At 44.2% G+C, this 23,723-nt stretch overlaps 1 pseudogene; it reads left to right on the top strand.

The window, feature by feature from the left end:
* Positions 1–1,748: 1,748 nt before the first annotated feature.
* The window catches only part of LOC106605638 (stromal membrane-associated protein 1-like), an 85,898-nt pseudogene continuing 63,923 nt past the window's right edge, over positions 1,749–23,723 (top strand).

Below are 23,723 nucleotides of genomic sequence, written 5' to 3'. Positions count from 1 at the left end.
GATTTAATTTTCGACAGCTTTGAACAATGGTGTCACAGATAAGGCCAGTAGTAAGAAGCTCCTGAGACAACCTGTCAGTGTCTTCTGGAGAACTGTCTGCTATCCCTGACGGCCACCAGCTCCCCTGTTACACACACACACATACGTAAGGCCCTGTCCTCAGGTTGACGGTAGGGGCTTTAATTTCAAGCTCGACTGCCTGTCACCCCGAGTTGGAAAGAGCCACTGTCACTCATTGAGGCTCCAGGGCCCTGTGTGTGTGCGTTTTAGTGGATGTGTTTGTTAGGTTGGCTGATTTTAGGTCTGTAGTCCGTCAGTGGTTGATCTATGGCAGGGGGTTCTGACTAATCGGCTAATCAATGCTCTTCAGACAGGACCACGCATAGTTGAAGGAATTGGTGTCAATGCTGGACTGGAACAAAAACAGTACCAGAATAATTAATAAACTCAGCAAAAAAAGAAACAGCCCTTTTTCAGGACCCTGTCTTTTAAAGATAATTCGTAAAAATCCCAATAACTTCACAGATCTTCATTGTAAAGGGTTTAAACACTGTTTCCTATGCTTGTTCAATGAACCATAAACAATTAATGAACATGCACCTGTGGAACGGTCGTTAAGACACTAACAGCTTACAGACGATAGGCAATTAAGGTCACAGTTATGAAAACTTAGGACACTAAAGAGGCCTTTCTACTGACTCTGAAAAACACCCTAAAGAAAGATGCCCACGATCGGTACATCCGAACATCACACCCACAGGACAGGTACAGGATGGCAACAACAACTTCCCAAGTTACACCAGGAATGCGCAATCCCACCATCAGTGCTCAGACTGTCCGCAATAGGCTGAGAGAGGCTGGACTGAGGGCTTGTAGGCCTGTTGTAAGGCAGGTCCTCACCAGACATCACCGGCAACAACGTCGCCTATGGGCACAAACCCACTGTCGCTGGACCAGACAGGACTGGTAAAAAGTACTCTTCACTGACTAGTCGCGGTTTTGTCTCACCAGGGGTGATGGTTGGATTCGCGTTTATCGTTGAAGGAATGAGCTTTACACCGAGGCCTGTACTCTGGAGCTGGATCGATTTGGAGGTGGAGGGTCTGTCGTTGTCTAAGGCGGTGTGTCACAGCATCATTGGACTGAGCTTGTTGTCATTGCAAGCAATCTCAATGCTGTGCATTACAGGGAAGACATCCTCCTCCCTCATGTGGTACCCTTCCTGCAGGCTCATCCTGACATGACCCTCCAGCATGACAATGCCACCAGCCATACTGCTCATTCTGTGCATGATTTCCTGCAAGACTGGAATGTCAGTGTTCTGCCATGGCCATCGACGTGCCCGGATCTCAATCCCATTGAACACGTCTGGGACCTGTTGGATCGGGGGGTGAGGGCTAGGGCCATTCCCCCCAGAAATGTCCGGGAACTTGCAGGTGCCTTGGTGGAAGAGTGGGGTAACATCTCACAGCAAGAACTCGCAAATCTGGTGCAGTCCATGAGGAGGAGATGCACTGCAGTACTTAATGCAGCTGGTGACCACACCAGACTGTTACTTTTGATTTTGACCCCCTCTTTTTAAGGGACACATTATTCAATTTCTGTTAGTAACATGTCTGTGGAACTTGTTCAGTTTATGTCTCAGTTGTTGAATCTTGATATGTTCATACAAATATTTGCACATGTTAAGTTTACTGAAAATAAATGCAGTTGACAGCGAGAGGACGTTTCTTTTTTTTGCTGAGTTTATGTACGTCTGCGTAGGTCTGCGGTGGGCATCATGGAACCTGGGGGTCTTCATGTTTATACACTGTGCTGGCATCCACAGGAACCTGGGCGTCCACATCTCCAGAGTCAAATCTGTCAACCTGGACCAATGGACCCAAGAACAGATCCAGGTAACATGGGAATGCGTGTATTTTTATTTATTTTATTTTATTTCACCTTTATTTAACCAGGTAGGCAAGTTGAGAACAAGTTCTCATTTACAATTGCGACCTGGCCAAGATAAAGCAAAGCAGTTCAACACATACAACAACACAGAGTTACACATGGAGTAAAACAAACATACAGTCAATAATACAGTAGAAAAATAAGTCTATATACAATGTGAGCAAATGAGGTGAGATAAGGGAGGTAAAGGCAAAAAAGGCCATGGTGGCAAAGTAAATACAATATAGCAAGTAAAACACTGGAATATTAGGTTTGTAGTGGAAGAAAGTGCAAAGTAGAAATAGAAATAATGGGATGCAAAGGAGCTAAATAAATAAATAAAATGGGTGTGTGTGAAGGACAGTGTGGTCTGTGGGTAGTTTTGGGGGTGTTCAGTATGGGAGGATGTGAGGCAGTGTGAGTAAGACCGATGTGGGGGAGGGGGGAGTGTGTGTGTATATTTGTGAGGGGGGAAAAAAGAAAATATTTGTGCACGCAAACGCAAAATGTAGGCCTATCTGTGGTTTATTGAAGAGAGTGCATAGCTGTTATCTGTGTGGTTAGATAGAGCGTGAGTCTCTCTCTCTCTCTCAATGTTAATTGCTAACCCTAATTCATTCCTGATGGGTGATTATTCCAACTCCAGCTCATTCATTCCTCCTCCCAACGCCATCATCCTCATCTGTCTGGCAAGTGTGTGTGGTTTCCGGGTGCCATCGTGTGTGTGTGTGTGTGTGTGTGTGTGTGTGTGTGTGTGTGTGTGTGTGTGTGTGTGTGTGTGTGTGTGTGTGTGTGTGTGTGTGTGTGTGTGTGTGTGTGTGTGTGTGTGTGTGTGTGTGTGTGTGTGTGTGTCATTACCAAGTACAAACTGCCTAGAATGTAAGTTTAATATTTCAAAGCAGTCAGGTTGTGACTTTTTCAGTTTCTCTTCATTCCATTTGTTTTGAAGACCTTGCCTTCCATTTGAATGTGAGTCATTTTACCTCAAAAGCACAAGAGGATTTCAACACCCACCATCTGAAATTGTGCTCAAATTGTTTCTGTAGTTCAAAACATATACGATTATTTTATTTAAGTATAATTTGATCTCTGAGAAATTAAGCTAAAGAGATTGCATCCAAATTGTCTCTTTTTAATTGATAGGATTCATATAATCTTCAATAAATATAGTACCTAACATCCGATTTGGGCTATAATTCTTCCTAACAATGAGTAAGATGAGGAATTCACTAAAATGATCAAAAGCCACCCATGGACCCCCCACGCCAATCCTAATCCAACAGCCAGTATACACTATCAGTTCTCTATGTCTAACAAGAAGTATGGAGCTGAGGCTTGGAGTAGGCTATTGCTTCTTCGTCCTATGTTATGTATTCCCTGTGAATCTGGAAATGTCCTTTTTTTCCCCAGTTCAGAAAAATTTGCTATTGAAGTCGATTACATTTTTTACCATAAATTAGTGTGAAAGTAACAGGTTTTGCCCGCTAGATGCTGCTGTTCCTGCAACTGACACACCCTTTATCCATTTTGCTGGTTTCTTGTGTTTATTAAATAGATCACAACATTGTCTTTGCAACTTTGGGTAGGACCATGTCCTCTGGTCTGATGCAAGCCAAAGAACACCATCCCAACCGTGAAGCACGGGGGTGGCAGCATCATGTTGTGGGGATGCTTTGCTGCAGGAGGGACTGGTGCACTTCACAAAATAGATGGTATCATGAGGTAGGAAAATTGTGTGGATATATTGAAGCAACATCTCAAGACATCAGTCAGGAAGTTTAAGCTTGGTCACAGATTGGTCTTCAAAACGGACAATGACCCCAATCATATTTCCAAAGTTGTGGCAAAATGGCTTAAGGACAACAAAGTCAAGATATTGGAGTGGCCATCACAAAGCCCTGACCTCAATCCTATAGAAAATGTGTGGGCATAACTGAAAAAGCATGTGCGTGCAAGGAGGCCTACAAATCTGACTCAGTTACACCAGCTCTGTCAGGAGGAATGGGCCAAAATTCACCCAACGTATTGTGGGAGGCTTGTGGAAGGCTACCTGAAATGTTTGACCCAAGTTAAACAATTTAAAGGCAATGCTACCAAATACTAATTGAGTGTATGTAACCTTCTGACCCACTGGGAATGTGATGAAAGAAATTAAAGCTGAAATAAATCATTCTCTCTACTTTTATTCTGACATTTCACATTCTTAAAATAAAGTTGTGTTCCTAACTGACCTAAGACAGGGAATATTTACTTGGATTCTATGTCAGGAATTGTGAAAAACTGAGTTTAAATGTATTTGGCTAAGGTGTACGTAAACTTCTGACTTCAACTGTATATAATGTCCTGTCAGAGGCCAAAGACATATCCCGTGGAGTACCGCAGGGATCAATATTAAGGCCTCTCTTATTTCTTATATCCGTTAATGATATGCCAGATACAATAAAGTGCAAACGCTTGCTTTGTGCTGATGAGTCATCCATACTGGTATCAGGGAAGGATACAGTTTACATAGAGGACACCCTGAGTAAGGAATTACATTTTGTTAGAGATTGGTTGTCTGACAACAAATTGTCACTACATTTGGGAAAAACTGAATCGATTTTGTTTGGAACAAAAGGTAGATTGCTTAGGGCTGACAAGATGACAGTAACCTGTACAGGCAAGGAGATTGAGTCTAAAACAAGTGTATCTTGTCTTGGTGTGTCCCTAGATCAAACCCTTTCTGGAGATCTGATTGCTGCTAAAAATGTTTCTAAAACGGCGAACAAATATAAATGTTTATATCGTAACACTAGATACTTTAACATTAAAGTTAAGAAACTGCTTATTTCAATCTTGATCCAGTATAATTTTGATTATGCCTGCTCTGCTTGGTATAGTGGCCTATCAACAAAGCTGAAATAGAGGTATATGCTGAATGTCCCCCCTAAGACCCACATAGGGGTACAGGAGTTCCGGGAGGTGGGCTTGTTGCCTTTGGAGTCCAGAGTGGACCAACTTCAACTTAATCATATGTTTGACGTCTTAAATGAGCGTGCCCCAGGTTACATGAAAAACCACATTGATACGGTCTATAACCAACAGTCACAATACCAGAGCTAGTGTTATGTCTTGTAAAAGAGTAAACAGTACTGCGAGGTGCACGTTTTTCCATACAGGCATTGGTCTATGGAATAGCCTTCCCTTGGAGATAAAGCAAAGAAAAAGTAAAAATAGCTTAAAAAGCAGGCAAAGGTTTTATTTTTTGTCTAAGTAGGAGACACCACTCCACTGCCCCTTGTGCCCCTTACTGTTGGTCAGGTGTATTTATTTGAAGGATCGGTATGATGTGAAATGAATATGGTTGATTTTTAAGGTTATGGAGAAGTGCAGTGAATAGTGCCACTTTTTAGGATCTCAATAAATTAATGTATTTTTTGTTTAATTTGGTCTTGCCTTCTAATCATTATGTGTTATTGTTTTTACAATCGAGGACCACTTTGGAGACTAGCGTTTAAATTAATACTTTCAGGTGATATCCTCTGGATCCACATTGTACATTTTGTTGTATATGTCTGTTACAGTACCCCAAATAAATTCAATTCAACTGAACTAAATTACTATCGGCCCGTATAACTCACTTCTGTCATCATAAAGTGCTTTGAGAGGCTAGTTTAGGATCATATAACCTCTACCTAGCCTTACCTGACACCCTAGACCCACTTCAATTTGCTTACCGCCCCAATAGATGCACAGACGATTCAATCGCCATCACACTGCCCTATCCCATCTGGACAAGAGGAATACCTATGTAAGTTCATTGAATATAGCTCAGCATTCAACACCATAGAACCCTCCAAGCTCATAATTCTCATAACTCTCCTTCCGTGGCCTCCAACTGCTCTTAAATACAAGTAAAACTAAATGCATGCTCTTCAACCGATCGCTGCCTGCACCTGCCCGCCCGTCCAGCATCACTACTCTGGACGGTTCTGACTTAGAATATGCGGACAACTACAAATACCTAGGTGTCTGGTTAGACTGTAAGCTCTCCTTCCAGACTCACATCAAACATCTCCAATCCAAAGTTAAATCTAGAATTGGCTTCCTATTTCGCAACAAAGCATCCTTCACTCATGCTGCCAAACATACCCTCGTAAAACTGACCATACTACTGATCCTCGACTTTGGCGATGTCATTTACAAAATAGCCTCCAATACCCTACTCAATAAACTGGATGCAGTCTATCACAGTGCCATCCGTTTTGTCACCAAAGCCCCATATACTACCCACCACTGCGACCTGTACGCTCTCGTTGGCTGGCCCTCGCTTCATACTCGTCGCCAAACCCACTGGATCCAGGTCATCTACAAGACCCTGCTAGGTAAAGTCCCCCCTTATCTCAACTGGAAACGCTTATCTCCCTCACCAGCTTTAAGCACCAGCTGTCAGAGCAGCTCACAGATCACTGCACCTGTACATAGCCCATCTATAATTTAGCCCAAACAACTACCTCTTCCCCTATTGTATTTATTTATTTTATTTATTTTTCTCCTTCGCACCCCATTATTTATATTTCTACTTTGCACTTTATTCCACTGCAAATCTACCATTCCAGTGTTTTACTTGCTATATTGTATTTACTTTGCCACCATGGCCTTTTTTGCCTTTACCTCCCTTATCTCACCTCATTTGCTCACATTGTATATAGACTTATTTTTCTACTGTATTATTGACTGTATGTTTGTTTTACTCCATGTGTAACTCTGTGTTGTTGTATGTGTTGAACTGCTTTGCTTTATCTTGGCCAGGTCGCAATTGTAAATGAGAACTTGTTCTCAACTTGCCTACCTGGTTAAATAAAGGTGAAATAAAATAAATACATAATTAAGCTTGGGGCCCTAGGTCTGAACCCCGCCCTGTGCAACTGGGTCCTGGACTTCCTGACGGGCCGCCCCCAGGTGGTGAAGGTAGGAAAAAACATCTCCACTTCGCTAATCCTCAACACATGGGCCTCACAACGGTGCATGCTCAGCCCCCTCCTTTACTCCCTGTTCACCGACAACTGCGTGGCCACGCACACCTCCAACTCAATCATCAAGTTTGCAGACAACACAGCAGTAGTAGGCCTGATTACCAACAATGACGAGACAGCCTACAGGGAGGAGGAGAGGGCCCTGGGAGTGTGGTGCCAGGAATATAACCTCTCACTCAATGTCGACAAAACAAAGGAGCTGATTGTGGACTTCAGCAAACAGCAGAGGGAGCAGGCCCCTATCCACAACTACCTGCCCTCTAGGACACCTACAGCAACGGATGTCACAGGAAGGCCAAAAAGATCATCAAGGACAACAACCAACCGAGCCACTGCCTGTTCACTCCGCTATCATCCAGAAGGCGAGGTCAGTACAGGTGCATCAAAGCTGGGACCGAGAGACTGGAAAAACAGCTTCTATCTCAAGGCCATCAGACTGTTAAATAGCCATCATGAGGTGGCATCCACACGGTTAGGTAACCCTGCACCTTAGAGGCTGCTGCCCTATATACATAGACTTGAAATCACAAGTCACTTTAATAATGGAATGCTAGTCACTTTAATAATGTTTACATTTTTCTTTACTCATCTCATATGTAAATACAGTATTCTATTCTACTGTATTTTAGTGTATGCCACTCCGGCATTGCTCATCCTAATATTTATATATTCCTTAATGTCATTCTTGTACTTTTAGGTTTGTTTATTGAGTGTGTTGTTGTAAATTATTAAATATTACTGCGCTTTTGGAGCTAGAAGCACAAGCATTTCGTTACACCTGCAATAACATCTGCTAAACGTGTGTATGTCACTAATAAATTTGACTTGATTCTTTATTGTATTATTTTATGACAAAACCTGCAAAAGTGTCAACACCCACATTTATTCAAATTCGTTTTTTCCCTGCCAAGAAGTTTCCTTTCTGTCACGACTTCTGCCAAAGTCGATGCCCCTCCTTGCTCGGGTAGTGCTCGGCGGTCGACGTCACCGGTCTTCTAGCCATCATTGATCAGTTTTTCATTTTCCATTGGTTTTGTCTTATCTTCCTACACACCTGGTTCCAATCCCATTCATTACATGTTGTGTATTTAACCCTCTGTTTTCCCTCATGTCCTTGTCAGTGATTGTTTGTGTGTTATGTACGCGTGTATTTTGTATCGGTGTGCGACGGGTTATTTTTACCCATGTTATTTTTATATTTTGGTTTTGGTGTTTGTTTTTCTATTAATTAAAATACTCCAGTTTAACCAAGTTGGTTTCTCCTGCGCCTGACTTTCCTGCCACCTACACACACGGCTATGACACTTTCTGTTTCAACGTTTTTTTCTTAAATCCTTTTGATGTAATTAATTCTTTACAGTCACTTTTTTGTTCATCATATATTAAATATCTTGTAGAAATACACTTTGACACTGTCATGCCACGTGACCAACCTGTGTCACTTCGACTAAGAATATACACTTCATGACACTGTCAAGAAGCATTGTGACCATCATAATCATATAAGCCAGATAGGCCTATCACGTACATGCCCTGATATCAGTCATCAATCAAAAAGAGGGTGTCTTGTCCTGCTCCTGAAATCTGCCCTTGAATTCATCCCACAAACAGGACCAAGCCTGGCCTGTTGAGGAGTGACGGACTCCATCCTAGCTGGAGGGGTGCTCTCATCTTATCTACGAACATAGACAGGGCTCTAACTCCTCTAGCTCCACAATGAAATAGGGTGCAGGCCAGGCAGCAGGCTGTTAGCCAGCCTGCCAGCTTAGTGGAGTCTGCCACTAGCACAGTCAGTGTAGTCAGCTCAGCTATCCCCATTGAGACCGTGTCTGTGCCCCGATCTAGGTGGGGCAAAATTAAAGATGGCGGTTTTCGCTTTAGCAATCTCACTAGTATAAAGACCTCCTCCATCCCTGCCATTATTGAAAGAGATTGTGATACCTCACATCTCAAAATAGGACTACTTAATGTTAGATCCCTCACTTCAAAGGCAGTTATAGTCAATGAACTAATCACTGATCATAATCTTGATGTGATTGACCTGACTGAAACATGGCTTAAGCCTGATGAATTTATTGTGTTAAATGAGGCCTCACCCCCTGGTTACACTAGTGACCATATCCCCCGCGCATCCCGCAAAGGCGGAGGTGTTGCTAACATTTATGATAGCAAATTTAAATTTACCAAAAAAAAAACAACTACGACGTTTTCGTCTTTTGAGCTTCTAGTCATGAAATCTATGTAGCCTACTCAATCACTTTTTATAGCTACTGTTTACAGGCCTCCTGGGCCATATACAGCGTTCCTCACTGAGTTCCCTGAATTCCTATCGGACCTTGTAGTCATCGCAGATAATATTCTAATTTTTGGTGACTTTAATAGTCACATGGAAAAGTCCACAGACCCACTCCAAAAGGCTTTCGGAGCCATCATCGACTCAGTGGGTTTTGTCCAACATGTCTCTGGACCTACTCACTGCCACAGTCATACTCTGGACCTAGTTTTGTCCCATGGAATAAATGTTGTGGATCTTAATGTTTTTCCTCATAATCCTGGACTATCGGACCACCATTTTATTACGTTCGCAATCGCAACAAATAATCTGCTCAGACCCCAACCAAGAAGCATTAAAAGTTGTGCTATAAATTCTCAGACAACCCAAAGATTCCTTGATGCCCTTCCAGACTCCCTCTGCCTACCCAAGGACGTCAGAGGACAAAAATCAGTTAACCACCTAACCGAGGAACTCAATTTAACCTTGCGCAATAACCTAGATGCAGTTGCACCCCTAAAAACTAAAAACATTTGTCATAAGAAACTAGCTCCATGGTATACAGAAAATACACGAGCTCTGAAGCAAGCTTCCAGAAAATTGGAACGGAAATGGCGCCACACCAAACTGGAAGTCTTCCGACTAGCTTGGAAAGACAGTACCATGCAGTATCGAAGAGCCCTCACTGCTGCTCGATCATCCTATTTTTCCAACTTAATTGAGGAAAATAAGAACAATCCAAAATGTATTTTTGATACTGTCGCAAAGTTAACTAAAAAGCAGCATTCCCCAAGAGAGGATGGCTCTCACTTCAGCAGTGATGAATTCATGAACTTCTTTGAGGAAAAGATCATGATCATTAGAAAGCAAATTACGGACTCCTCTTTAAATCTGCGTATTCCTCCAATGCTCCGTTGTCCTGAGTCTGCACAACCCTGCCAGGACCTAGGATCAAGGGAGACAGTAAAGTGTTTTAGTACTAGATCTCTTGACACAATGATGAAAATAATCATGGCCTCTAAACCTTCAAGCTGCATACTGGACCCTATTCCAACTAAACTACTGAAAGAGCTGCTTTCTGTGCTTGGCCCTCCTATGTTGAACATAATAAACGGCTCTCTATCCACCGGATGTGTACCAAACTCACTAAAAGTAGCAGTAATAAAGCCTCTCTTGAAAAAGCCAAATCTTGACCCAGAAATTATAAAAAACTATCGGCTTATATCGAATCTTCAATTCCTCTCAACATTTTTTGAAAAAGCTGTTGCGCAGCAACTCACTGCCTTCCTGAAGACAAACAATGTACACGAAACGCTTCAGTCTGGTTTTAGACCCCATCATAGCACTGAGACTGCACTTGTGAAGGTGGTAAATTACCTTTTAATGACGTCAGACCGAGGTTCTGCGTCTGTCCTCATGCTCCTAGATCTTAGTGCTGCTTTTGATACCATCGATCACCACATTCTTTTGGAGAGATTGGAAACCCAAATTGGTCTACATGGACAAGTTCTGGCCTGGTTTAGGTCTTATCTGACGGAAAGATATCAGTTTGTCTCTGTGAATGGTTTGTCCTCTGACAAATCAACTGTAAATTTTGGTGTTCCTCAAGATTCCGTTTTAGGACCACTATTGTTTTCACTATATATTTTACCTCTTGGGGATGTCATTCGAAAACATAATGTTAAATTTCACTGCTATGCGGATGACACACAGCTGTACATTTCAATGAAACTGTCACGCTCGTCGTTAGAAATGGCGGACCAAAACGCAGCAGGTATGTGTATACTCATCTTCTTTATTTACCGGAAAAGAAGGAAAAACCAAACAAACACGTATACAAAAAATTAACAAAACGATGAACGACAAAATGACAGCCTTGAACGCACCACAGCAATCCAAGAACAATCTCCCACAAAATACAAGACAAACACACCCAACTAATATAGGACTTCCAATCAAAGGCAACACCAAACAGCTGCCTTCAATTGGAAGTCCACCCCAATTAACTCAACATAGAAACACACTCACTAGACTACACATAGAAATACATAAACATAGACCATAACCCAAAACCCGGAAATAATAAATCAAACGCCCTCCTAACTAACACACCACCCCGAAACACATAAAACAAATACCCTCTGCCACGTCCTGACCAAACTACAATAACAATTAACCCTTATACTGGCCAGGACGTGACAGTACGCCCCCCTTAAAGGTGCTAACCCCGGAAGCACCTTAAAAAAAAAAATACAACCCCAAACAAGAAAACAAAAATTCCCCTCTACTACAAGGGAGGGAAGGGAGGGTGGCTGCCGTCAACGACGGCACTGTGCTACACCCCCCCCTCCCCAACCCACCTATATCAGGAGGTGGCTCCGGTTCTGGCAGCTCGGGGCAGTCTGGCCAGTCTGGCAGCTCGGGGCAGTCTGGCAGCTCGGGGCAGTCTGGCAGCTCTGGACAGTCTGGGCAGTCTGGCAGCTCGGGGCAGTCTGGGCAGTCTGGCAGCTCGGGGCAGTCTGGGCAGTCTGGCAGCTCGGGACAGTCTGGGCAGTCTGGCAGCTCGGGACAGTCTGGGCAGTCTGGCAGCTCGGGACAGTCTGGGCAGTCTGGCAGCTCGGGACAGTCTGGGCAGTCTGGCAGCTCGGGACAGTCTGGGCAGTCTGGCAGCTCGGGACAGTCTGGGCAGTCTGGCAGCTCGGGACAGTCTGGGCAGTCTGGCAGCTCGGGACAGTCTGGGCAGTCTGGCAGCTCGGGACAGTCTGGCAGCTCGGGACAGTCTGGTAGCTCGGGACAGTCTGGGCAGTCTGGCAGCTCGGGACAGTCTGGTAGCTCGGGACAGTCTGGGCAGTCTGGCAGCTAGGGGCGGTGGCGGTCCGGGGCGGTCGGGCCGCTCCGGCGGTCCGGGGCGGTCGGGCCGCTCCGGCGGTCCGGGGCGGTCGGGCCGCTCCGGCGGTTCGGGGCGGTCTGGCCACTCCGGCAGTTCTGACGACTGTTGACTGGCGGGCAGCTCTGACGACTGTTGACTGGCGGGCAGCTCTGACGACTGTTGACTGGCGGGCAGCTCTGACGACTGTTGACTGGCGGGCAGCTCTGACAACTGTTGACTGGCGGGCAGCTCTGACGACTGTTGACTGGCGGGCAGCTCTGACGACTTTTGACTGGCGGGCAGCTCTGACGACTTTTGACTGGCGAGGCTGGGTTTACGCACTTGAAGCCTGGTGTGTGGTGCTGGTACTGGGCGTACCAGATTGGCAACACGCACCTCCAGGCTAGTGCGGGGAGCGGGAACAGGTTGAGTCGGACTGGGTTGACGCACTTCCGGGTCCGCACGAGAGACAGGAGATGGAAACCCAGGGCTATGGAGGCGCACAGGCGGTCTTGATCTTACCTCCTGCACAACCCGTCTTGGCTGGATGGAACTAGTAGCCCTGTACGAGCGGGGTGCTTGTACAGGGCAGACTGGGCTGTGCAGGGGCCTGATGGTAGCCGTGCGTAGAGCGGGAGTTGGGTAGCCTGGTCCTCGGAGGCGTACCGGCGACCAGATGCGCTGCGCAGGCATCCTCCTACCAGGCTGGATGCCCGCTCTAGCACAGCACCTGCGAGGGGCTGGAATAACGCGCACTGGACTGTGTGTGCGTATGGGTGAGATAGTGCGCTCCTCAGCGAAACATGGCGCTCTCCACCTCATACGCTCCTCCATATAACCACGGGTAGCTGGCTTCCGGCTCTTCCTAGGCCTAGCCAAACTACCCGTGTGCCCCCCAAAAAAAAATTCTTGGGGGTGCCTCTCGTGCTTCTCCCTCAGCGCGTCCAAGGCCTCGTACCTCCGCCTCTCTGCCTTGGCTGCCTCAATTTCCCACTGCGGGCGGCGATAATCCCCAGCCTGGTGCCAAGGTCCAGCCCCGTCCAGAACTTCCTCCCAGGTCCATCTCTCCCGCCAGTCCAACTCGAAGTCCCCTTTCTTCTGCTGCTTGGTCCTTAGTTGGTGGGAGATTCTGTCACGCTCGTCGTTAGAAATGGCGGACCAAAACGCAGCAGGTATGTGTATACTCATCTTCTTTATTTACCGGAAAAGAAGGAAAAACCAAACAAACACGTATACAAAAAATAAACAAAACGATGAACGACAAAATGACAGCCTTGAAGGCACCACAGCAATCCAAGAACAATCTCCCACAAAATACAAGACAAACACACCCAACTAATATAGGACTTCCAATCAAAGGCAACACCAAACAGCTGCCTTCAATTGGAAGTCCACCCCAATTAACTCAACACAGAAACACACTCACTAGACTACACATAGAAATACATAAACATAGACCATAACCCAAAACCAGGAAATAATAAATCAAACGCCCTCCTAACTAACACACCACCCCGAACCACATAAAACAAATACCCTCTGCCACGTCCTGACCAAACTACAATAACAATTAACCCTTATACTGGCCAGGACGTGACAGAAACATGGTGAAGCCCCAAAATTGCCCTCGCTAGAAGCCTGTGTCTCAGACATAAGGAAATGGATGGCTGCAAACTTTCTACTCTTAAACTCGGCCAAGACAGAGATGCTTGGTCTAGGTCCCAAGAAACAAAGAGATCTTCTGTTGAATCTGACAATTAATCTGGATGGTTGTACAGTCGTCTCAAATAAAACTGTGAAGGACCTCGGCGTTACTCTGGACCCTGATCTCTCTTTTGAAGAACATATCAAGACTGTTTCAAGGACAGCTTTTTTTCATCTATGTAACATTGCAAAAATCAGAAACTTCCTGTCCAAACATTACGCAGAAAAATTAATCCATGCCTTTGTTACTTCTAGGTTGGACTACTGCAATGCTCTACTTTCCGGCTACCCGGATAAAGCACTAAATAAACTTCAGTTAGTGCTAAATACGGCTGCTAGAATCCTGACTAGAACCCCAAAAATTTGATCATATTACTCCAGTGCTAGCCTCCCTACACTGGCTTCCTGTTAAGGCAAGGGCTGATTTCAAGGTTTTACTGCTAACCTACAAAGCATTACATGGGCTTGCTCCTACCTATCTTTCCGATTTGGTCCTGCCGTACATACCTACACATACGCTACGGTCACAAGACGCGGGCCTCCTAATTGTTCCTAGAATTTCTAAGCAAACAGCTGGAGGCAGGGCTTTCTCCTATAGAGCTCCATTTTTATGGAATAGTCTGCCTACCCATGTGAGAGACGCAGTCTCAGTCTCAACCTTTAAGTCTTTACTGAAGACACATCTTTTCAGTAGGTCCTATGATTAAGTGTAGTCTGGCCCAGGGGTGTGAAGGTGAACGGAAAGGCTGGAGCAACGAACTGCCCTTGCTGTCTCTGCCTGGCCGGTTTCCCCTCTTTCCGCTGGGATTCTCTGCCTCTACCCCTATTACGGGGGCTGAGTCACTGGCTTACTGGTGTTCTTCCATGCCGTCCCTGGGAGGGGTGCGTCACTTGAGTGGGTTGAGTCACTGACGTGGTCTTCCTGTCTGGGTTGGCGCCCCCCCTTGGGCTGTGCCGTGGCGGAGATCTTTGTGGGCTATACTCGGCCTTGCCCCGGGATGGTATGTTGGTGGTTGGAGATATCCCTCCAGTGGTGTGGAGGCTGTGCTTTGGCAAAGTGGGTGGGGTTATATCCTACCTATTTGGCCCTGTCCGGGGGTTTCATCGGATAGGGCCACAGTGTCCTGACCCCTCCTGACTCAGCCTCCAGTATTTATGCTGCAGTAGTTTATGTGTCGGGGGGCTAGGGTCAGTCTGTCACATCTGGAATATTTCTCTTGTCTTTTCTGGTGTTCTGTGTGAATTTAAATATGCTGTCTCTAATTCTCTCTTTCTCTTTCTTTCTTTCTGTCTCTCGGAGGACCTGAGCCCCAGGACCATGCCTCAGGACTACCTGGCTTGATGACTCCTTGCTGTCCCCAGTTCACCTGGCCGTGCTGCTGCTCCAGTTCCAACTGTTCTGCCTGCAGCTATGGAACCCTGACCTGTTAACCGGACGTGCTACCTGTCCCAGACCTGTTGTCCCAGACCTGCTGGAACCCTGACCTATTCACCGGACGTGCTACCTGTCCCAGACCTGCTGTTTTCAACTCTCTAGAGACAGCAGGAGCGGTAGAGATACTCTCAAAGATCGGCTATGAAAAAGCCAACTGACACTTACTCTTGTGTTACTGACTTGTTGCACCCTCGACAACTACTATGATTATTATTATTTGACAATGCTGGTAATTTATGAACATTTGAACATCTAGGCCATGTGCTGTTATAATCTCCACCCGGCACAGCCAGAAGAGGACTGGCAACCCCTCATAGCCTGGTTCCTCTCTAGGTTTCTTCCTAGGTTTTGGCCTTTCTAGGGAGTTTGTCCTAGCCACCGTGCTTCTACACCTGCATTGCTTGCTGTTGGGGTTTTAGGCTGGGTTTCTGTACAGCACTTTGATTTGATTTGATCCCAGTCATCAGCAATAGAGCACTGAGGAAGGTGAATGTCTGACATCAATGTGTGCGCAATTGCAATGATAATTTAATATGGTCAATTTCAAAGCATTTTATATAACACAGCCTACATGTCAACAGTATATTTATGGTGTAATTAAAGGTTTTGCCTTGTGTGGTAGGTTTTGTGGGTTTTGACACTCTTATGTAGGTGTCATAACAGCAGTAAAATCTCTACCGTGGTACGTTTTGTGGGTTTTGACACTCTTATGTAGGGGGTCATAACAGCCATACAATAACACTGTCACAACAGGTCTGAATATATGTAATGACAGTGTTATGATCATTTAACAGGCTGTCAGTTGTTATGACATATTGCGTGGCTATGACCATGTCATAACATGTTATGACACAGTGTCAAGTAAAGTGTTACTGTTATGATATATTGAAGACTTTAAGATCACTCTCCCTGTGTGTGTATGTGTGTGTGTAGAGTATGGTGGACATAGGAAACACCAAGGCCAAACAGCTGTATGAAGCCCTCCTCCCAGACAACTTCAGATGGCCACAGGCAGACCAGTATCCTTTTTGTGTGTAGTTATAATAATTAATGCCTCTGTGTGCATCTGCATTTGACCACCACCCTACTCTTCAAAACACAGTTCCTTTGCCCATTTCACTTTGGAACCAATATTATGATGAGACACACATTTGGACACAGCACCTTTTGAGTGCATGGTTATAACGCAGCATGACAGCATGGTATCTGGTTTGCCTGCTGTTCTGATAACGAGGACAGGACAGCTGTGTGTTCTTAATAGCATCTGTTCCTGTTCAAACTCAGACTGAATTCACACCGTCAGCTTGTTTCAAGATAGTTCTCTAATATATCTGATATCTAGCTTTTGTTTTGGTGTGGTCATCAGTTTTGCGTTTTTGGTGGCTACTGCTAGGTCTGACGGTAGCTCTAAGGCATAGAGGTAGAAAGAATATGTAGGCCTACGTACAGTATATTCACTGTGTGGGTAGTTGGAGTATTTAAAATGTAAGGCTGTGTGTTGCTTAGCTTTCAAGTTGTCCTTCAAATTCTTGTATTGATGAAGTGCCATTCCTTTTTCATGGTTCCTTTGTCTGTCTTTCTTTTCTTCGCTCCCATCTTTCCCATCTCCTCCTCTTCTTTTACTTCTCTGTCAGATAGTTTCCCTCTATTTGTCTTGACACACACACACACACACACACACACACACACACACACACACACACACACACACACACACACACACACACACACACACACACACTGCCCTGGCTTCTGACTCATCTCATATACATTCCAGCGTGAATAAAGATGTGCCTACAGTAGAAGCACCCAAATAGATTCACACACTTTTTGTCAAGGGTCTGTATTTTTCCTACTGCTCTGACAGTGTCCTCCTTCTTTCTCTTGTCGTTCCGCGTTGTGAATTTCAGTCTCTCCTTTTCTTTCCTCCTTTCCTCCCCTGTCTCTCGCTTCTCCCCTATTCCTCACACCATTCCATCCTCTCACCTTTTGCCTCCTGTTATCCTCCTTCTCTGCCCCCTATCCATTGCATCTTCTAGTTCCATCTCTCTTCTCTCTCCCTCCACTCTTCCTCCTGGTTCAGTAGCGGTGCTATAGTGTTATGATCAAAGTTTCTACCCCCAGGCCATAATACAATAATGCCACTGGAGCGAGTGGTGTGTGTGTGTGTGTGTGTGTGTGTGTGTGTGTGTGTGTGTGTGTGTGTGTGTGTGTGTGTGTGTGTGTGTGTGTGTGTGTGTGTGTGTGTGTGTGTGTGAACCACAGTGGTATTCCTTAACCCCTGATCTCAGAGCAGTGGAGTTCTTCATCCGGGATAAGTATGAAAGGAGGAAATGCTATGACCAGAATGGCCTCAAAACAGCTCCAGTAAGTGTACACACGCACACACACTGTCCACAACACTGATCTGTTACACAGCAATTGGCATGTATAATGGCCGTGTGTCTGTGCACATTGTGTGGGGTTAGCATTATTTGTGTGAGATTTGTAAGTGAATCCGCTGCGTATGGGAGTTATTTGTGTGGGTGGCTGCGTACTGGTATGTAAAGTATGCGTGGGTGATTGAATGCATGCCCATCTGTGTGTGTGTGTTTGTTTGTACTCATGCTTGCATATGCACACATCTCTCAGATCACTGAGTGTCTAAAGCCCATTTTCCACCTGAGGGGCCCCCTGTCCACTCACACCTGCTAGCTAGCATTCGCCTGATAGCTCAGCTGACACACACACATACTCAGTCATGACGTATGCACACTTTATGCAGACTCTCACATCACAGAGAGAGATGTCTCTCTCTCTCTCAATTCAAAGGGCTATATTAACATGGGAAACATATTTACATTGCCAAAGCTAGTGGAATAGATGATAAACAAAAATGAAATCTCTCCCTCTCTCAGGTTCTGCTAGCAGGCGTACTCTGATCTAGTATCTGTCTCTGCCACCTACACAGACACTGCCTTTTTATATGCAAATGAATTATTAAAAATGACTCATTATTCATTTAAAGGGAAAGTTCACCCAAAAACACTTCTGGGCCCTTTATAACAATTTCCTGGCTGTTTGTCAGGTCTCCAGACAGTTTTTATGTCCATTGCTTGAGCATTTAGATGTAGGTAATAAGCTGATTCTACCCCTGCCTTCCCCATAGAAACCACATGCAACATCAAAGTCCATCATAAATACCTCCCAAACACAACGCTCTCCCATGACCCCAATAGTCATTTTAATGACTTGCTCTGCACAATTTTTCATCTAACTTATTTTAGTATGCTAAGTTTTACCAATGTATTTTGTTGTTTTTGACCAAGATCGGGACTTCCGAGGTGGGTGTGGTTGAAGGATGTAAACAATCGTCAAATCTAATTATAGTTAAGAATGTCAGACTAAGAATGAAGAGGGAATTGGAGACCTGCCTTATTTTCGGAATGGTACTCTTGTGCCATATCGATTATTCTGAGGCCGAGTTTCATTTGCGGGCTGACTGAGAGAAATGAGTGAGCAGATGTTGAGGAAACACAGGCTCTTCCCAGAACGCACATTGACTGGTGGTGCAGTTGCTGGAGATACCTACCTCTACCAACAGACAGTGAATGTCTGAATGGGACCTGCTTATTCCGATAATTGAGGAGGTAGAACATCAGACTGACAATGCAGCAGAAAATGGCGCATAAAGAAGGGCACTGCGTTCATCCACCACTGGACTGCTCGCCTCCCTACCTCTGCGGAAGCACAGTTCCCGCTCAGCCCAGTCAAAACTGTTCGCTGCTCTGGCACCCCAATGGTGGAACAAGTTGGAGCAAACTATTGTAAAGTGGTTGTTCCACTGGATATCATAAGGTGAATGCACCAATTTGTAAGTCGCTCTGGATAAGAGCGTCTGCTAAATGGCGTAAATGTAAAATGTAATATATAACTAACACTCCGATTTGTTGTGTCTCATCAATCCTGGTGTGTTGGAGACTTTCTTCAGAATGCCCAGGAACAACTGGAAACGACGTGCCACACCTGGCGTTCCAAATGGGAAGCTCTTTGAAGCGTAAGTGTTTTCGCTAATATTACTCACAGGATATTTATATTACTCTCTAAGATAATAAATAGCTTACCTAATGACACCCTTCCAACTGTATTTTTGAGTATCCTGCCTGCATACCATAATGTAACTGGCTATTGTAGTCCCTCTCAAGTTTGTCTGACAATGATGACATGTTGGCTAGGTAAACAGTGTCTAGAACGAGTGGATGTGCGCCATAGAAATAGTATGTATGGGACGCGCACCTCACAATCTGGGTCTATATTACCGAAAAGTGTAAGAAGTATAAAGTCAATACTGGTAGTAGAGAAGAACATGTTTCTTGCAGTTGCCAGTCTAGCTTTTATACCAATAATATTCTAAAGAGCCTGTAAACCCACACAGAAGAGGAAGAAAAAGCCTCACACTTGAGTTGGCTATTACAGTCTTCAAGTATACAAGACCAAGAGAGCTGTCAATAGTATTGCAGCAGGTAGCCTTTCGGTTCGAATCGCTGAGCCGACAAGTTGAAAAATCTGTATGTGCCTATGAGCAAAGCACTTAATCTTAACTGCTCCTGTTAGTCGCTCTGGAGAAGAGCATCTGCTATATTAGCTAAATGTATTGTAACATCATCAATATGGCTTATAAGTGAATATGCTTAATGATCCCTGAGACTGTTATTTTATGTTGTATAGGCCTAGGCCTATTTATTTCTTTGTTGTTGTATATAACACTGCCATGTATTTATTTTCTGTCTATCTAGACAATACCGACTGGTCCTTCGTCGGATCACCCTGGAGTGGATGCTGAGGGGGAGAACAGGCCAATGACGGGTACTCTCAGCCTCTGTGGTGGCAACAATTACATCCAACCAACCTTACCCCAGGCTCATAGCGTCATATACAAATAACATTTTCAAGAAATAGCATTCTAGTAAAAAAAAAAATCGAAACTATTTAATGTTATTATAAAACAACAATTACACAGTTACTATTCCATTTACACCGTCACTCAGCATTAGTTAGACCGTGGATTTACAAACATGTTCCTGGAGAGCAACCGTCCTGTAGGTTTTCACTCCAGTAGGTGAGCTTGATTAGGGTTGGATTGAAAACCTATAGGACGGTAGATCTCTAGGTACAAGGTTTGAGAACTGTGGGGTTATGTAAAACACAGAATCTTACTCATTACTCAATGTGCTGACTCACGCCTGGGAGGCAGCCCGGTTCCAAACTTCACTGGTGAAAAACATGCCTGCCCGGGCCAGATTAATCAAATCTCCTCATTGAATAGAACTGGTGTACCCATTCAAGACAATGATGGCATAATGGGTGGACTGCTGGCCATTGTGAGTTTACCCATAGGAGCAAAGCAGGAAGTAAAAGCAGGAAGTGTAGCCATCAATCTATGCTGGTATTTGTTGAATCAACTCAACTGACATAAAAAAATACATTCCATTGTATGAGCCACATCAGTTAGCATCATTTGAATGGACATTCTACATTACCATGGAAATTATTGCATCATGAACGGCAATCGGTTCCAATGCAGTCTGGAAATAACAGAACCCTGAACAGCTTCTACCCCTAAGCCATAAGACTACTAAATATTTAACAAAATAGCTACTTGGACTATCTGCACTGACCCTTTTGGCACCAAATTTTTTGACTCCTCACATACGCTGCTGTTAGTGTTTATTATCTGTCACTTTATTCCTAGTTATATGCACATATCTACCTCAATTACTTTGTACCCCTGCACATCAACTCTGTACTTGTACCCCTTGTATATGGCCAAGTTATTGTTACTCATTGTGTATTTATTACTTTTATTATTACGTGTTGTTATTATTACGTGTTATTACTTTTCTATTTCTCTATTTTCTTTCTCTCTGCATTGTTGGAAGGGCCCATAAGTAAGCATTGTTAGTCTACACCTGTTGTTCACGAAATGTGACAAATAAAATGTGACAAGGCAGCTATTGCAAGTGTACCCATGAGTTGACCAGTCAAATTGCCAGGTTTAGAGGTTCCAAGCCTGTTCTATTCATTCTGATTTCTATGCTCATGAGTTTACCGGAATGAATACACCTGAGGTAGAGAATGGTGCTGTTCTTGGTAGTCTACAGTACATAGCAGTCACACTGAACGCAACCACCAATTATTGCATGCCATGTTATTGATGGCATTCCACAACATCACACTGCCATCATTAGGCTAGCTAGAGTTAGTTGCAAAGTTGAAACATGTCACCTTAGTTGGTTTTTCAACCAGGGCGATGTTGGGAGTTTTTTACAATTTCTATTTATTAAATCTTTATAAAATTAGGCAAGTCCGTTAAGAATAAATTCTTATTTACACTGACGGCCTACCAAGAGACAAAAGGCCTCCTGCTGGGATGGGGGCTGGGATTAAAAATAAAAATGTAGGTTAAACACACATCACAACAAAAGAGACAACTCTACATAAAGAGAGGCCTAAGACAACACAGCATGGCAGCGACGCAACATGGTAGCAGCACAACATGGTAGCAGCACAACATGGTGGCAGAAAAAACATTGTTGGGCACAGACAACAGCAAAAAGGTAGAGTCCATGATTAAGTCTTTTAATGTAGAGATGGAGATAAAACTGTCCAGGCTGAGTTTTTATTTTTTATTTTTTTGCAGTTCGTTCCAGTCACTAGCTGCAGTGAACTGAAAAGAGGAGTGACTCGGCTGTGACTGGCAGAACGGGTGTGTGTATATATGTGTATATATAAAAATATATGAGGGTTGCAGAAGGTATCTCAGATGGGGGAGAGAGAGGCCTGAGAGGGTTTTATAAATGAGCTTCAACCAGTGGGTCTTGTGCCAGTTATACAGAGATGGCCAGTTTACAGAGGAGTATAGAGTGGTGATGTGTCCTATAAGTGTCAAGTCCGTCGTAAAGATGGAACCCTGGCCACAGCCAAGTCTAATTTAATAACTTTTAAAACTATGGCCACAGAGACACTGTCAACGAATACAGCAAAGAGCTGCTGTTTTTCTGAGTGTGTTCATGTTTAAGTTTATATTCAGCACTGCCACTGTTTTTATTCAATACTATTACAAAACGCGCTTCTCTGTATTTCCGCTCGGGCTGCAGCTGCAATGAATGAGTAGTCAAGTATCGATTGCCCTGCGTTTTATTATTATTAGCAGCTCGTCGTGTTGATTTTAATAGTAAGGTATATTGAACTTTCTCTAGTCGTAGGAACAACATTAATTTGTGCATGAGGCAGATGCGGTGCGACTCGAGTGTTGCCATCAGGTGGAAGACTGTTTCCTCTCTCTGGTCAGTCTCATCGGAGGAAAGGAAGGAGAGAGCAGGGACCATGAGAGGCGGTTGCAAAAATCATTTTGAACGATCATCCAACTCGGAATTCCAAGTCGTAAACTCGGGAATCTTTCTAGAGCTCCGACTTTTCAACCTGAAGATCACTGACGTCATGATTTGACCTCGTTGACCATCCGATGCAGGTACCATCAGTCCAGGAAAATAAAAAAGCAAATTATTTCATTTAATGCTCCACAGTGCCTCACAAGTGCTAAACCAACTGATCAATTTTGTTATCAAAGCTCGAGTTTTGAAATATAATATGGTCTGATTAACAATATTGCAGGCCAATCATATAGCCAGTATGCTGTGATAATGTATTAGGCCTACTGCCCAAACCTCATTCCTACAAAATATTTGTGTGAGGTTAATGTAAAAAAAAAAATCTGAGCAGTAGATCTCAGCTTGCGTTTTAACTGTGAAAGTGATCTTGACTCAGAAAAGGTTGGTGACCACTGTTGTAGAGCATTTAACACAAAATCCAGGGAGGGGCCAGCTGAGTATATAGTAAGACTGTATGATCTGCACATAAATGGATGTGAGCACTTCCTACTGCCTGAGCTGTGTTGTTGATGTAAATTGAGAAGAGCGTGGGGCCTAGGATCGAGCCTTGGGGTACTCCCTTGGTGTTGGGCAGTGGCTGAGACATCAGATATTGTGACTAATTACACTGTACTTTGTGAGAGAGGTAGTTAGCAAACCAGGCCAAAGACCCCTCAGAGACACCAATACTCCTTCCCTGACCCACAAGAATAGAATGGTCTACCATATCAAAAGCTTTGGCCAAGTCAATAAAAGTAGCAGCACAACATTGCTTAGAATCAAGAGCAATGGTGACATAATTTAATACCTTTAAGGTTGCAGTGACACATTCATAACCTGAGCGGAAACCAAATTGCATACCAGAGAGAATACTATAGACATCAAGAAAGCCAGTCAGTTGATTTTTGACAAGTTTTTCTAACCCTTTTGATAAACAGGGCAAGATAGAAATTGGACTATAACAGTTAGGATCAGCTTGATCTCCTGCTTTAAATAAAGAATGCACCGCCTGCAGGGAGAAACTGTGTAGTGGGGCAAGGGAAAAAGAGGGAGGAGCATTAGAAGGGCTGGGAGATGAGGAAATGTT

Source organism: Salmo salar, chromosome ssa01 (genome assembly GCF_905237065.1).
Source record: "Salmo salar chromosome ssa01, Ssal_v3.1, whole genome shotgun sequence".
NCBI lineage: Eukaryota > Metazoa > Chordata > Actinopteri > Salmoniformes > Salmonidae > Salmo > Salmo salar.
Note: the sequence above shows the minus strand (reverse complement) of the source record. Positions and strands in the feature narration are given on the sequence as shown.